General features: G+C 42.7%; 1 long non-coding RNA gene across 1 annotated transcript in view; it reads right to left on the bottom strand.

Annotated features, from left to right (window-relative positions):
* LOC134911568 (uncharacterized) overlaps nt 1-13531 on the bottom strand; it is a 263934-nt gene that overhangs the window by 215809 nt on the left and 34594 nt on the right. Inside the window, exon 3 of the long non-coding RNA XR_010176682.1 lies at nt 9858-9925. This is a non-coding gene — a long non-coding RNA (uncharacterized LOC134911568). The remainder of the gene's footprint in view (nt 1-9857; nt 9926-13531) is intronic.

The raw sequence follows: 13531 nt of genomic DNA, 5'->3' as shown, positions 1-13531 counted from the left end.
ATTTTGGTGACCAGCAGTATACATATATAGTACAGTACAGTAGGCTATTGCTGTATTTTGCAGCTTTGTGTCAAGTATACTATCTCTATGCTGCATTATTGTGAGCAGTATATAGTAGGACAGTGCAGCATTTTGGTGACCAGCAGTATACATTTATAGTACAGTACAGTAGACCATTGCTATAGATATATTACTGGCATATAAATCCACACATTAAAAAATGGAGATGGCAAAAGCACAGCAAAGAACTGTGCGTTCTTTTAAATCACAAATCCCCAAGGAGAGTCCAATTGTGTCGGTTGCAATGCCTGACCTTCCCAACACTGGACGGGAAGAGGTGGCGCCTTCCGCCATTTTCACGCCCCCTGCAAGTGCTGGAAGGAGCACCCACAGTCCAGTTCCTAATAATCAAATTGAAGATGTTACTGTTGAATTACACCAGGATGAGGATATGGGTGTTGCTGGCACTGAGGAGGATATTGACAAGCACGATTTTGATGGTGAGGTGGTTTGATTAAGTCCGGCACCCAGGGAGACACCTGTCGTCCATGGGATGAATATGGCCATTGACATGCCTGGTCAAATTACAAAAAAAAATCACCTCTTCGTGTGGAATTATTTTAACAGAAATGCGGACAACAGGTGTCAAGCCGTGTGTTGCCTTTGTCAAGCTGTAATAAGTAGGGGTAAGGACGTTAACCACCTAGGAACATCCTCCCTTATATGTTACCTGGAGCGCAATCATCAGAAGTCATTGACAAGTTCAAAAACTTTGGGTGACAGCGGAAGCAGTCCACTGACAACTAAATCCCTTCCTCTTGTACCCAAGCTCCTGCAAACCACACCATGAACTCCCTCAGTGTCAATTTCCTCCTTGGACAGGAACGCCAATAGTCCTGCAAGCCATGTCACTGGCAGGTCTGACGAGTCCTCTCCTAACTGGGATTCCTCCGATGGATCCTTGAGTGTAACGCCTACTGCTGCTGGCGCTGCTGTTGTTGCTGCTGGGAGTCGATTGTCATCCCAGAGGGGAAGTCGGAAGACCACTTGTACTACTTCCAGTAAGCAATTGTCTGTCCAACAGTCCTTTGCGAGGAAGATGAAATATCACAGCAGTCATCCTGCTGCAAAGCGGATAACTCCGGTCTTGGCAGCTGTGTTGGTGTTAAACGTGTGTCCGGTATCCACCGTTAATTCACAGGGAATTAGAGAATTGATTGAGGTTTTGTGTCCCCGGTACCAAATACCATCTAAGTTCCACTTCTCTAGGTAGGCGATACCGAGAATGTACACAGACGTCAGAAAAAGAGTCACCAGTGTCCTAAAAAATGCAGTTGTACCCAATGTCCACTTAACCACGGACATGTGGACAAGTGGAGCAGGGCAGACTCAGGACTATTTGACTGTGACAGCCCACTGGGTAGATGTATTGCCTCCCGCAGCAAGAACAGCAGCAGTGGCAACAGTAGCAGCATCTCGCAAATGCCAACTCATTCTTAGGCAGGCTACGCTTTGTATCACCGCTTTCCATAAGAGGCACACAGCTCACAACCTCTTACAGAAACTGAGGAACATCATCGCAGAATGGCTTACCCCAATTAGACTCTCCCGGGTTTTGTGACATCGGACAATGCCACCAATATTGTGCATGCATTACATGTGGGCAAATTCCAGCACGTCCTATGTTTTGCACATACATTTAATTTGGTGGTGCAGAATTATTTAAAAAACGACAGGGGCGTGCAAGAGATGCTGTAGGTGGACCGAAGAATTGCGGGCCACTTTTGGCATTCAGCCACCGCGTGCCGAAGACTGGAGCACCAGCAAACACTCCTGAACCTGCCCCGCCATCATCTGAAGCAAGAGGTGGTAACGAGGTGAAATTCAACCCTCTATATGCTTCTGAGGATGGATGAGCAGCAAAAGGCCATTCAAGCCTATACATCTGCCTACGATATAGGTAAAGGAGGGGGAATGCACCTGACTCAAGCGCAGTGGAGAATGATTTCAACGTTGTGCAAGGTTCTGCAACCCTTTGAAGTTGCCACACGTGAAGTCAGTTCAGACACTGCCAGCCTGAGTCAGGTCATTCCCCTCATCATGCTTTTGCAGAAGCAGCTGGAGAGATTGAAGGAGGAGGTGGGACTTGTGGATGGAGCCCTTAATTCGCTTAACCAGGATTCACGGGTGGTCAGTCTGTTGAAATCAGAGCACTACATTTTGGCCACCGTGCTCGATCCTAGGTTTAAAGCCTACGATGTATCTCTCTTTCCGGCAGACACAAGTCTGCACATGTTAAAAGACCTGCTGGTGAGACACTTGTCAACTCAAGCGGAACGTGACCCGTCAACAGCTCCTCCTTCACATTCTCCCGCAACTGGGGCTAGGAGGAAAAGGCTAAGAATTCCGAGCCCACACGCTGGCGGTGATGCAGGGCAGTCTGAAGCGAGTGCTGACATCTGGTCCGGACTGAAGGACCTGCCAACGATTACTGACATGTCGTCTACTGTCACTGCATATGATTCTTTCGCCAATGAAAGAATGGTGGAGGATTATATGAGTGATAGCATCCAAGTAGGCACGTCAGCCAGTCCGTTTGTATACTGGCAGGAAAAAGAGGCAATTTGGAGGCCCTTGCACAAACTGGCTTTATTTTACCTAAGTTGCCCCCCTTCCAGTGTGTACTCCGAAAGTGTTTAGTGCAGCCGGTCACCTTGTCAGCAATCGGCGTACGAGGTTACTTCCAGAAAATGTGGAGAAGATGATGTTCATCAAAATGAATTATAATCAATTCCTCCGTGGAGACATTCACCAGCAATTGCCTCCAGAAAGTACACAGGGACCTGAGATGGTGTATTCCAGTGGGGACGAATTAATACTCTGTGAGGAGGGGGATGTACACAGTGAAAGGGGTGATGAATCAGATGATGAGGAGGAGGTGGACATCTTGCCTCTGTAGAGCCAGTTTGTGCAAGGAGAGATTGATTGCTTCTTTTTTGGTGGGGGCCCAAACCAAGCAGACATTTCAGCCACAGTCGTGTGGCAGACACTGTGGCTGAAATGATGGGTTTGTTAAAGTGTGCATGTCCTGTTTATACAACATAAGGGTGGGTGGGAGGGCCCAAGGACAATTCCATCTTGCACCTCTTTTTTTATTTATCTCTGCATCATGTGATGTTTGGGGCTAATTTTTTTAAGTGCCATCCTATCTGACACTGCAGTGCCACTCCTAGAAGGGCCAGGTGTTTGTGCCGCCCACTTTGGTCGCTTAGCTTAGTCATCCAGCGACCTTGGTGCAAATTTTAGGACTACAAATAATATTGTGAGGTGTGAGGTGTTCAGAATAGACTGGAAATGAGTGGAAATTATAGTTATTGAGGTTAATAATACTATGGGATCAAAATTACCCCCAATCTCTATGATTTAAGCTGTTTTTGAGGGGTTTTTGAAAAAAAAAAACATTGAATCCAAAACACACCCGAACCCGACAAAAAATTTTCAGGGAGGTTTTGCCAAAATGCGTCAGAATCCAAAACACGGCCGCGGAAGCGAATCCAAAACCAAAACACAAAACCCGAAAAATTTCCGGTGCACATCTCTAATAAAATATGATGTACATGAAGTATCAGGATCTCCGTTAGACATTTTTTGCATTATGGTAGACCTCAGAAATGTTTCCAGATGGCAAATTGCAGTAAAGGTGCACTCTGATGTAGCAGTTGAAGCTGGCACAGTCATGATGAGCACCAGGAGAAGGGCTTTTGTTGTATCAGACTCCGAACTGAGCTTCTCAGTGTAATAACTGCAGGAGGTGGGTGCTTCGTCACGCAGATTCTTCAACCGCTGGAGTGTGGAAGTTCATGGGGGAGCAAAACTCAGTTTTTTAACAACTAAGAGAAATCATGGGGAGGCAACTGCCCCCTCTACCTTCCCGGTTACTACACCCCTGGGGCCAGGGATAGTTGAATTCCCACAGAGCTCCAATTCTTGTCTGCACAATCACCTCCAACTGTTTCCATGATCAAGCCCCTGGCTCATGCAATCATGAGAGAAGTCATGGTTCTTACATGCCAATCTGGTATTGCCTCATCTGGTACTCTCAAGTGCAAGATGAGCACTCTATTGAAGTGGTGATGCAGGCTGTATACAGTTAGCTCACTGTTCATTTTATCCTTGCACATCCTATCTCCATGTATTGCTTACTCGCATGGCTGCCTCATCTGGTACTAAGGGACTTCAAAAATCTCACATAGTATTTTGTTGCCCTATAACATTATGTGTCATTGATTCCAGGCATTGCCTATTCTCCACATAGATACTACTTTTGGGGACTAACCCCATAGGAAATTCCTTTTTGGAGCACTCTTTTAATGAAATAATTATAAAAATAATAATAAGTAAAGATATGATTTTTATAGTTAAACCATAGCTTTTATTTCTTATCAAGATAATATAAATGGGGAAGAGAAAAAATAATAAAAAAATTATTCTTTATTATACGTAATTGTATCCCCTATCGTAATGAGAATCATACACATAGGTGAATTTCGTTCCTGACATGGAGAGATTAAAACCACAGCTCTCCACCTAAGTAGAATCACTGAATGCGTACCCCGATGTGACCTAAATAGCATAGGTTTTAAATCACATTAGGTAGACTCTTGCAGAGTCTTACTACAAAATAGTGAAAAATAACACTAGTGCAATATTGCAGACTTGCATTCCTTATAGATTCTCAATCACATAAAATAAGCAATTTGCAGAGTGTTAGGGCTTCCTACACAACAGTGTATGACGATATGTCTACAATATTTAAAAAAAAAACTCTTGCATTGAAATGCTACGCAATTAAAGGCAGACAGTAGTACACGTTTGCAATCCAAATAATAAATGCTTCCATATATAGATCCATATGACTAGTTTGTTCAGAACATATAAGTGATAACAAGATTTATCAGAAATTAGATAGAAAGCATTAGTACAGCATATTTTGCAGATACCCCCATCTGCTGCCCGTCCTCATCATGAGAGCGGAGAATGGGTGAGAGTAGGGATACTGCTATGCTGAGAGAAAAATAAGTAAAGCCCCAGTGTCTCTCCAAATCCCCGTTTTTGGTGTTAGGGAAGCCCTGTTACTGAATGCATTGCAGGGCTTCAATGCGCCACGGGAACGGAGGGACACCTGTGAAAAAGATCAGCTCAGGGAAAAATATATGAATGATTAATCAGTCGCGTGGTGAGGGACTAATACAAATTGCTTCTGCTTTTTTTAATGTTAAAAATGAAAAAACACAATCTCTTGCATTGCCAATAATGAATGCTTCCATATATAAATCAGTATAACTCGTTTGTTCAGAGCATATAAATGAGAACAAAAATTATTATCAAACAAATAGATAGAAAGCATAGATAGAAGGCATTAGTACAGCACATTTTGCAGATATCCCCATCTGCTGCCCATCCTCATCATGAGAGCGGAGAATGGGTGAGAGTAGGGATACTGCTATGCAGAGAGAAATAAAGCCCCAGTGTCTCTCCAAATCCCCGTTTTTGGTGTTAGGGAAGCCCTGTTACTGAACGCATTGCAGGGCTTCAATGCGCCACGGGAACGAGGGGACACCTGTGAAAAGAGAGAGATCAACTCAGGAAAAGGTATGTGAGTGATTCTTCAATCGCGTGGTGAGCGGCTAATATAAATTGCTCCTACTTTAAATAGGAACACACAATGTTAGACTCAATAGGGCTATTTACCGTGCACAAGAAAAAACGGGGTTAAAGGGACATATAATACCCAGCCGCCGGCCGCGGCTAATGTGTAGTTGTGCGCGTACACTCCGTTCGTGTGTCCCAGTTGGAGTGTTCTTCAGCGTCCTCCTGCAGAGAGGAGCTGTATGGAGAATCAAGAGCACATGGGCTATCAGCTGGACGTACGTTTCACCTTCTGGGCTTGATCACCAGCCTAGTCTAGGATTTGCCGTTTGATGTATACTAGCTGGTTTCTACTTTAAATTAAATTATTTATATTTATGTATAAAAAAATTCTTTTCTTGTCTGGTGCAGGATTAAAACTTTTGGTTTAATTGCCTATTCTCCCCAATGTGATACTATGAAGTATGATGAAGTATGGTGATTTTTATCTACCTACTATATTTTCTTTTGTGGATGAAATCACTTAAAATGCTAATTAAAAATGAATGAACTTAAATATACCATACATAAGGGACTATGGCTCCAATTTATTTAACCACTGAAAGTGTACAGTATCATGGGGTGCAACCTCAGTCTATGGGCTTTATATGACAGAGTAACCTTCCATGTAACTGCCTCCTCCCCCCTTTCCCTGGTGTTTGAAATGGAAATCAATTTTGCACAAGTGCAGAAGTAATATACAGCTACTGCTCTGGCCAATGAGAGTGATCCCTGACTACTGCCATCACATTCCAGTTTAGTACCCCAGAATGCCATGCAAACAACATTCTAGAGCACATGTGACAGTTCTTACAGTTAATATAATTTGCAAAGAGCACTATTCACTGATCTCCAAGTGCAGAGATCAGCTAGAGAACTGATGATTAATCCCACTGTGACCTGCTGTGCTGCACTCTGCACAGCGGCGTTTCTAGAGAGGAGGGGACCTGTGTGCAGACTCTCTGTGTGTGGGTCCCCTCCTCTCCTGTAGCCGTCACCACCGCTGCTAGCGCTGTCAGCGCTGAGACTCTGGCACAGTGCCGGAGTCTCTAGCGCTCAGTGTGCTAGCAGCGGTGGTGACAACTACAGAAGAGGAGGGGGCCGGCACACAGTCGCCGATGGACGCCGGAAAGGTAAGTATAGAAGAAATGGGTGCAGTGTGTGTGGTGTGTGCCCCCTCTGGACCCAGGGGCCCGTGTGCACCGCACACACTGCACCCATTATAGATACGCCAGTGACTCTGCATAAGAAGGGCAGGAATTGCACCAGGGGGATCAATGGCCACTAGAGGGCTGTGAGTTTGGCACAAAGTGACTTTTTGCAATTAGATGCATCACAGATCTATTAACATAGAGAGTTTATAGGAGGTAATGCTGCTAGGGAATCTATTACCACTGTTGCATCTACTGTCAGTTGGTGAGGAAGGGTGGTGGTTTTGGGCAATGTTACAGTTAATACATATGGACACTGGAGTAGAGGAGAAGATTTTTTTTAACTGAAATATTTAAATACAATTTATTTATTATTACCGTAAGAGTATCTTATATAGCACAGCATTTTCCGATTGGAAAAACAGCAATAGAACAAAAATGGTTAAAAACAGACCATTTTAAAATATGTTCTTAAGTTAAATAAAATAAATGTCCATTTTTGATGTTGCTTTTGAAAAAATATTTGTCAGAAGAAATGTGTCAAATTCTAAAGTGGAAATATATCAAACTTTATTGAGAGATAAAGCAGAGAAGTTGCCCATAGCAACCATTCAGTTTTTAACTGTCATTTTATAGACTGTACTAGATAGATGATAGCTAGAAGGCAATTGTTTGCTATAAGCAACATTTCCACTTTATCTCTTCAAAGGTTTGATACAGTACATCTGCACTTTAGAATTTGACACATTTTGTATTTTTATATAAGGCCTTTCTTATTTCAAATAAAAATGTATCCTACAGTAGGAGGCACATCTGGAGATACTTTAATAATGTTACATCACCACTATGGGAACCGGCATAAAGACACAGTAGTCTAAAGGGCCCTACACATTGGCTGATCCGCCGCCGAGCTGCCCAACGGCGTATACGGCCGACGGGAGACCCGGCGGCGGGGGGGGGGACAATGACGAGGGGAGTGAAGTTTCTTCACTCCCCCCGTCACACGGCTCCATAGACGTGCAGGCTAATATGGACGATCTCGTCCATATTGGCCTGCATGCACAGCCGACGGGGCACCAGCGATGAACGAGCGCAGGGCCCGCATCGTTTATCGCTGGTGTCTCCACACTCAAAGATATGAGCGGTATCTCGTTCATTAATGAATGAGATCATTCATAACGTGCAGTGATGTCGGTCAGTGTGTAGGGCCTATAAGACATGCACAAATCTAGACATTGACACATTTTATCATGCCTGTGCCCTACAGAAATTCATTATATACAGAAATATTTATGACACAAAAATTAACTTTGAATAAGGCCCAAATGAAAGTCAGTTGTGTTTTGTTTTATTGTTGACTCTGTGGAAAGAAATTTACAATAGGTATAGGGTAATTCTATTATTAAAGCAGTCACTTTAATTTATTATTAGTAAGACAAAACATGCATATTTGACAATACAACAGATTGTTTATGAGCTTTTGTTGTTTAAAAGATTTGACAGTGGAACAATATTGTTTGATTTCTTTGATGTCTGCATCAGATTCTGCCCTGCATCATTGGGACTGTGTGGCACACCTGCTCTAACTTAAAAGCCAATTTTGTGTTACTCTACAGGGGATTGCTCTGTGCATGATCATTTCAGTAACTTTAGACAGCTTTGTTATGATGCTGCAGAGAATACCAAAATGTTAAAATTAGAGTATTTGCACCATGAAAAAAAATGCAAAAAGCGTCCAAAAATGTGTATGGTTAAGTGTTGAAGATGATGACTTGCCTAGAGTATGTTAATGAATATTTTCAAAATAACAAACATGTTAACTAATCCAAAATTAATAAGCAACCCCAAGTACTAAAAATCTAAAGATAATTTTCCATAAGCAGAAGGACTAACAACATAGATAAAAGAACCAGCAGGATTGGTCTCCTTGATGCAAAATAAAATCATATATAAAAGATAAAGCTAGTAACACTGAACATTTGAAGAGTTAAAAATTTAAATTCCTGCTTGCTTGCTTACTAGTCTTGGTAGATTATGGGTGGATTACGAGTCAGACACAGATGGGGCTATGTCTTTTGCCAAAGTTGGGTCTTCATCCTAAGCTAATGCCTCAGCCAACAAACTGAGATCCCCATTTTCAGCATCTGGAACCAGTGCATTTCCATTATTGGTTGCGCCACTGAAACTTGCAATAGCCCTATAGCAGGTGCAGTTTCTCCATCTCAGTATGGCTACCTATGTAAGTGGCTATTCATCTTTGGAAGCAACACACCCATGACACACCCACATCAGTTTACCCACTCTGTTACCACCCAGGTATGCCCCCTATAATCCACATACACTGCATCTGATTCTGTACTGTTCCTCTGAGCAGTAACAATTTGGATTCATTCGTTGTGCAACTCAGACACGTGCAGACTTACAACATTGGCCAACTACAGTACATGCAGCATTGACATTGGGTCCACCTCACATTTTCTCCAGTATCATGCCTATAAAGAGTTGCCCAGTGAATTTTGCAATTTGATGCAACACAATGTTGACATTCAAAATGTTGACCGTTATGATGTCAGCAATGTTGAAATGTCAATATGGAGCATGTCACAATGTGAATGTCAACATTCTGCAGGGAGTGGAGGATTAGAGTTAATCTACGGGACTGGAGGGTTAGGGTTAGGTTGTTTAAGCAGAGTTTTATGCTTAGGCACTAGGGTGAGGGTTAGGGTTAGGTTGCAGGAGGGGAGGATTAGGTTTAGGCATAGGGATTAGGGGTATTACTCCAGCTGGAACCACTGCAGGTTGAGCCAGAAGTCATCTGGAACCACTGCAGGTTGAGCCAGAAGTCATCTGGACCTAGACAAATTTTTTGTTGACATTTAAGTACTGCCAACATTTCATCACTGTCAACATGATGAATATCAACATGTTGAATTTCATGTTGACATTACCACCATATCAACATGCTCATGTAGATATTATGAATATTAACATGATTTATGTCAACAAAATATACCACACCTTTTTCAGGAAATTCGTACAGTTTGATTATTGTACAGCTTCAATTCCAAGAGAAAATAACAGTGGTTCTAAAGAAAAGAAGAACGTGACAGTCAATTTACGGGAGTAATTGCCAAAAGAAATTTGTAAACATTGCTAATGATGACTGGAATACATTTCAATGTAAACATAAATAATTTTAAATCAAGTGTGGCTTCATAAAATAAGAAAACTGAGCATAGGGTTCCTACATTAAATATTATCCTCCCACAGTACCGTAATGTGATGCAGCTCTAGCCATTCAACATGGCACTACAGTATGAGGAGCTCCTTCCTGCAATAGACTAGTAAAGCACTAAGGAAAGTCACTGAGCTTGGCCTAATTGGAATACATTATATACAATTGTTTACTATATTTTGCAGCACATTGGAAGAAATAGATTGTTTAGGCACAATGACATTTGTGGAGCTACAATGGGGGCCAGTGCTGGCTATTTAACTTGCCGTTCCACGCTAGCTGTAATGGTTAAAATTAGGCATATACAGATGGTTACATTTGAACTGTGTTTACAATATTGGTTCAGTACTTGAACAAATAATGTCAACAGTTCTCCAAAATGTTCTTCTATGCTAAATATAATTGAAGCCACACACTATACAGACTATAAAAAACTAATGTACAGAAGTTGTATCAGTTGTTGTTATTATTAGCATATATAGGTAAAAACAGCATAAATGAATATACAGTATCCTTTTTTTTTACGTTCATAGACATTAATAGTTGCCTTTAAAATAGCATTTTACTTGTACTTATATAACCACAGTTTAAATTAGTGATGAGCGGGTTCGGTTTCTCGGAAACCGAACCCCCCTGAACTTCACCCTTTTTACACGGGTCCGAGCCATACTCGGATTCTCCCGTATGGCTCGGTTAACCCGAGCGCGCCCGAACGTCATCATCCCGCTGTCGGATTCTCGCGAGATTCGGATTCTATATAAGCAGCCGCGCGTCGCCGCCATTTTCACTCGTGCAATGGAAATGTTAGGGAGAGGACGTGGCTGGCGTCCTCTCCGTTATTGTTGAACTTGATTGTGCATTATTGCTTAATTGTGGGGAGGGCTGGGGAGCAGCTGTATAATATAGGAGGAGTACAGTGCAGAGTTTTGCTGATCAGTGACCACCAGTTATCCGTTTTCTGCCTGAAAAAAACGCTCCATATCTGTGCTCAGTGTGCTGCATATATATGTGCTCACACTGCTTAATTGTGAGGACTGGGGAGCAGCTGTATTATATAGCAGGAGTACAGTGCAGAGTTTTGCTGACAGTGACCACCAGTATACGTTGTCTACCTGAAAAACACTCCATATCTGTGCTCAGTGTACTGCTTTATTGTGGGGACTGGGGACCACCAGTATAATATTATATAGGAGGAGTACAGTGCAGAGTTTTGCTGACCAGTGACCACCAGTATATAATATATAGCATTACGGTACAGTAGGCCACTTTTGTACCTACCTCTGTGTCGTCATTAAGTATACTATCCATCTACATTCTATACCTGTGGTGCATTTCAGTTGTGCAGTTTGCTGACACAGTGACCACCAGTATACTATATATAGCAGTACGGTAGGGAAGGCCACTGCTGTACCTACCTCTGTGTCGTCATTAAGTATACTATCCATCTACATTCTATACCTGTGGTGCATTTTAGTTTTGCAGTTTGCTGACACAGTGACCACCGGTATACTATATATAGCAGTACGGTACGGAAGGCCACTGCTGTACCTACCTCTGTGTCGTCATTAAGTATACTATCCATCTACATTCTATACCTGTGGTGCATTTTAGTTTTGCAGTTTGCTGACACAGTGACCACCAGTATACTATATATAGCAGTACGGTACGGAAGGCCACTGCTGTACCTACCTCTGTGTCGTCATTAAGTATACTTTCCATCTACATTCTATACCTGTGGTGCATTTTAGTTTTGCAGTTTGCTGACACAGTGACCACCAGTATACTATATATAGCAGTACGGTACGGAAGGCCACTGCTGTACCTTCCTCTGTGTCGTCATTAAGTATACTATCCATCTACATTCTATACCTGTGGTGCATTTTAGTTTTGCAGTTTGCTGACACAGTGACCACCAGTATACTATATATATAGCAGTACGGTACGGAAGGCCACTGCTGTACCTACCTGTGTCGTCATTAAGTATACTATCCATCTACATTCTATACCTGTGGTGCATTTTAGTTTTGCAGTTTGCTGACACAGTGACCACCAGTATACTATATATAGCAGTACGGTACGGAAGGCCACTGCTGTACCTACCTCTGTGTCGTCATTAAGTATACTATCCATCTACATTCTATACCTGTGGTGCACCTCTTTTTTTCTTTGCATCATGTGCTGTTTGGAGACAATTTTTTTGAAGTGCCATCCTGTCTGACACTGCAGTGCCACTCCTAGATGGGCCAGGTGTTTGTGTCGGCCACTTGTGTCGCTTAGCTTAGTCACACAGCGACCTTGGTGCGCCTCTTTTTTTCTTTGCATCATGTGTCATTTGGGGACAATTTTTTTGAAGTGCCATCCTGTCTGACACTGCAGTGCCACTCCTAGATGGGCCAGGTGTTTGTGTCGGCCACTTGTGTTGCTTAGCTTAGTCACACAGCGACCTTGGTGCGCCTCTTTTTTTCTTTGCATCATGTGCTGTTTGGGGACAATTTTTTTGAAGTGCCATCCTGTCTGACACTGCAGTGCCACTCCTAGATGGGCCAGGTGTTTGTGTCGGCCACTTGTGTCGCTTAGCTTAGTCACACAGCGACCTTGGTGCGCCTCTTTTTTTCTTTGCATCATGTGCTGTTTGGGGACAATTTTTTTGAAGTGCCATCCTGTCTGACACTGCAGTGCTACTCCTAGATGGGCCAGGTGTTTGTGTTGGCCACTTGTGTCGCTTAGCTTAGTCACACAGCGACCTTGGTGCACCTCTTTTTTTTCTTTGCATCATGTGCTGCTTGGGGACTATTTTTTTGAAGTGCCATCCTGCCTGACACTGCAGTGCCACTCCTAGATGGGCCAGGTGTTTGTGTCGGCCACTTGTGTCGCTTAGCTTAGCCATCCAGCGACCTCGGTGCAAATTTTAGGACTAAAAATAATATTGTGAGGTGTGAGGTGTTCAGAATAGACTGGAAATGAGTGTAAATTATGGTTATTGAGGTTAATAATACTATGGGATCAAAATGACCCTCATATTCTATGATTGAAGCTGTTTTTTAGGGTTTTTTGAAAAAAACACCCGAATCCAAAACACAACCGAATCCGACAAAAAAAATTCGGTTAGGTTTTGCCAAAACGCGTTCGAACCCAAAACACGGCCGCGGAACCGAACCCAAAACCAAAACACAAAACCCGAAAAATTTCCGGTGCACATCACTAATATTTATATATGTGTGTGTGTCGAAGTGGGGCGGTGTGTATATTTATATATGTGTGTCGAAGTGGTGCAGTGTGTATATTTATATATGTGTGTCGAAGTGGTGCAGTGTGTATATTTATATATGTGTGTCGAAGTGGGGCAGTGTGCCACTTTTATATGGGAATTGAAAAAATATATATATATTGTGTCTCTTAGGATGCGCTCTGACCAATCAGCAGAGCTGTCCTATCAGTCTTGCTCCAGAGGACGTGG

Source organism: Pseudophryne corroboree, chromosome 4, assembly GCF_028390025.1.
Source record: "Pseudophryne corroboree isolate aPseCor3 chromosome 4, aPseCor3.hap2, whole genome shotgun sequence".
Lineage (NCBI taxonomy): Eukaryota > Metazoa > Chordata > Amphibia > Anura > Myobatrachidae > Pseudophryne > Pseudophryne corroboree.
This window is presented reverse-complemented; position numbering and strand designations above follow the sequence as displayed.